Consider the following 4,097-nt stretch of genomic DNA (forward strand, 5'->3'; position numbering starts at 1 on the left):
TTTTGATAAGTACTTCGCACTAGGGGGTCGGGGACAGTTGTGAGCGCTGTGTACTCACCGGTCGGATTTGTGTTATTCGCGGCGAACCGTTCGCACACACCGCCGTTTCATGTCATCTGTAAACTGTCCTCTCTAAAACAAAAGGCCATAGTTGTATAAAATGGTCAGTATCAGGCCATTAATAAATGTGAGATTCTTTCTCCAGGATGTGTTGTCTGTACCGCCAGTTTTTCCTCTTTACAAACCTTATAAAACTGGTCCAATCACTCACGCCACGTTTGATACGGTTTAATTTGAATATATGTATGATATGGGAACGATATGGGGCGTTGGAGGCAAGGTCGGGCTCTCCCAAAGAGATGTCATCTCTACCCGCTCAGGACTAAGTAGTCCTAGGTAATTGCGGCCTAGGATCTTTACTCGACCAGCACTGCTCAGAGGGGAAGAGGTAATTGGGCTGAAGGAAACTCAGACCACACTCATGTTTAATTTTGATAGCTAACGCAGTGTAGCGGTGAGAGAAATATTGTACATTTTATTGTGAATGTTGCATGGGGTCAGGTAGACGGATGAGGAAATCGTTCATCCTATCGAAGGTCTTCAATAGTCAAAACCGAGTCCCCATGCTTCGAACTAGTCACTTTGAATAGACGTCTGAGCACCCTGAGTCTCGATATATACGTGCTGAGTTGTCGTCTGAGTCTCTAAGCGTTTTAGTAACTGAGTAGACACGTTTTGTATCGTCTTATGCACGCCTGAGTCTCGGCATGGCATATCGTCAGTCTAGGTCTCTAGGGTCGTCTGAGCAGAGTAGCGTACTCAGTTGTCGTCTGAGTCTAAGCGGTTTAGCGTTTTTGTTGGGAAAAAAAAACACTAATTGTAAAAAATAATTTCGTTTTCCGTGACAATCGCCTCCAATGTATATTGTAGTCAAATTATACGAGCACTTTGACGTTGTTGAAAAGCCAAAGTGGCCATCCTAAAAGATGACAGAACCACTACGACTGAGTATACTAGTTTAACTTTGGGGAGCCAATTTAACTTTTTTAGGGGGGGCCCTATTAAGAGGAAAGTACTTTTGGAAACCCTGAAGTATTTCTTGGAGGGCCTTCAAAGGGGGGTTTAAATTTTTCCTAAAGGGGGGGGGCCCCTTAAAAAAAAACGGGTAGGGAAAAAATAAGGATGAAGGGAAAATGTCGGACCGGGGACGGAACCGGCTTAAACCGGGGAAGGGGGGGGGGGGGCGGGGGGGGTTACCTTTTTCTTTTTCGGAAAAACCATCCCCCGGGGGTTTTTTTTTATCGAAAAAAGAACAAAGGTTTTGAAACCACCCCTAGGTGGTTTCGAAAAAAAAAGTTATGTTAAAGAACTTTGTTTTTTTAAAAAACCTTGAAAAACCAACAGGAAAAGTAATGGAAATAAAAACCCCTTTTGTTACATAAAACCATTTTTTTTTTTACAAAAAAACTTTAAAAAAAAAAAAAAAAAAAAAATGGTTAAAAAAAAAAAAAACAAAAAAAATATCCTTTTATACATGTAAAGCCAAAAAAAAAAAAATTGGCCAAAAAAAAAAAAAAAAATTTGGCAAAAAAAGAAAAAACCCCCCACGGTTATAAGCCTTATATGTAAAAACGAAAAGTTTAAAAAGGGGTTAAGGGGAATTTGGCGGCATTTGGTTTAAAAAAATTCAAAAAAAAACTGTTAACGGCCTGTTTTTGTCGAAAAAAAAAAAACACAGAAAGCCTCGCAATGGCTGCGGAGCGCATTTGCGCCGCATTTGGGCATAAGATGAGGTTTGAGTCTGCGTGATCTGTGTAGGGAGGGGCAGCAGCCATATCATTAGCTAGAACTAGCTAGATCTGATGGATTAATCGTTCCCATCCCTATTACGCGGCTGGCAATAAATCAAACTTGCACACTCATTTGAAAAGGCATCACCCGAACGTGAATATCACCGGTACCAAAAGAAAAAAGACTGAAGAGCAAGCCCAACTCCCACTAGCATTTAAGCCTCCACCACTCGCAAAAAGTTCAGACCGAGCCAAAGCTATTACAAACGCCAAATATCCTTATGTTGCCATGTTAGCAAAGCGCTACCTGGCTGTATCTGCTACCTCTGTAACTAGCGAGAGGGTGTTCTCCACAGCAGGAGACATTGTTAGTGCCAGCAGATCTGCCCTTTCGGCAAGCAATGTGGACAAGTTACATTTTTCTTTAAAGAAACATGAAAATACAATGACAAGCAAGTCATAATGTCAAGCTGGCTGCTTAGTACTAGTACAGTAAAGTTCAAATACAGATTATTTCAGTTCATCGAAATGCTGCACCTTAATGTTTATTTTATTATATTTTGCATTTATTTGAGTGAATACATTATTCACAGTTTAATAATAATAAAAAAAGATAAAGATATATATATTATGTTTTGTGATAATTGTTTCTGCTGTACTGAAAACGTACCGAACCGAACCGTGACCTAAAAACCGAGGTACGTACCGAACCGAAATGTTTGTGAACCGTTACACCCCTAATGAACATGTTTTAATTGGGGGGTGGACGTCACATCCTCTAGGGGGGACCGGGGGAAGATTTTTTTTGAACATTTTAAAGTAAAATGCTTCAATCTGGTGCACTTTGAGCACACAATTACTAGAGACCTGGTCTAGGGGGTATGTCCACAGCTTCCATAAAAGTACTGGTACCGCAACTTAATTTCTGTACTACCCTCGGTTCCATCAGTACAGTAATGAGAAGCCCAATTATTTGAGGTACTGTGACTTTCATTAGCAGCGTATCACATCTGGATGGAAACCTGGACCACAGTCTGTTGCCCAAATAATTACCTCCACTGCCACAGTTGCAGCTGAGATGAAACTGTGCAGCCTCTCAGTATCTCCAGTTGGTATTCACAGAAAAAAATATCCTGACTGTATTCTGAGGAGTGCAATAAAGTATAAATAGATGCAATTCCTTTAGGCGAAATAATCCAGTAATTTGCTGGTGATGTACAGTGTCGGTGTGCGCCCACACGTTGCTGTGTTTCTGCTTAGCCAATCAGCGAGTGTCCAGCCTCTTTTACCACAGATGAATATTTCATTTAGTAGTCCAGCTGCTGCTCATCTGCAGGTCGCTCTCCTGAGGCCTCCTCAGGCTGCATGGCCCAACAGCGTCATCACGGGAAATGTGTGTGAGTTCGTATGATATTAAAACGTGCGAATACTGCAAAGTCTAATAAGAGAATATGTTATGATTATTCTAACTAATGAAAATCATATAAATGCTGAAACATTGTACATAACTCTCTGATGAGAGTGAATACTAAATGTTCCCAGCATACATTCATCTCGCATTCATGGCTGCACACCAGTGGGTTTACAGGCTGTAGGATCCCCCCCCCCCCTCCCATCTCCATCTCTCCACGTCTCATCATCTCTCTCCCCTCTTCTTCTCCTGTTGGGAGGCTGCTCGCGGGCTGACGGGGGGTGACACTGACTCCTCTCGTAGCACATTAGTCTCTCAATCTGACACTCTTTCACGCTTTCTTCCCTTTTTTTTCACAAAAACATGAGAGCAAACAAGCATGCGTGTGCTACTATATCCGTCCGTGGCCCATATAAGGAGCTATAGGAGTGGAGGCTCTCTTCTGCTACATGAGGATATGTGCATGGAGACTACAGCTGCATATTTAATTGATATTTCACAGAAATTTGACTAGTGCAATATCTAAATCACGGTAAGTGGAATGTTTGGGTAAAGGTGTAATTTTAGAAAACACCTAAACAAGGTATTGAGTTGTTGAAGACAAACAGTATTCTACAGATTTAGGAAAAATACTTGTTTTTACATTACATTGCATTTAGCTGACGCTTTTATCCAAAGTGACTTACAATAAGTGCATTCGACCAAGAAGATACAAACTTGAAGAAAACAGAATCATATAAATACATCAGATTTCATAGAGCTAAAACATTTCAAGTGCTACTCAACTGGCTATAGATAAGCCAGTCCTTTATTAGTATATAAGTGCTCTGTTAGCAGTTCTTTGTTAGTAATTCTATCGCTCGAAGTGGAGTCTAAAGAGATGAGTTTTCAGTCTG

The sequence above is a fragment of the Notothenia coriiceps genome, unplaced genomic scaffold (genome assembly GCF_000735185.1).
Source record: "Notothenia coriiceps isolate Sejong01 unplaced genomic scaffold, NC01 NC01_scaffold00026424, whole genome shotgun sequence".
Classification (NCBI taxonomy): Eukaryota; Metazoa; Chordata; class Actinopteri; order Perciformes; family Nototheniidae; genus Notothenia; species Notothenia coriiceps.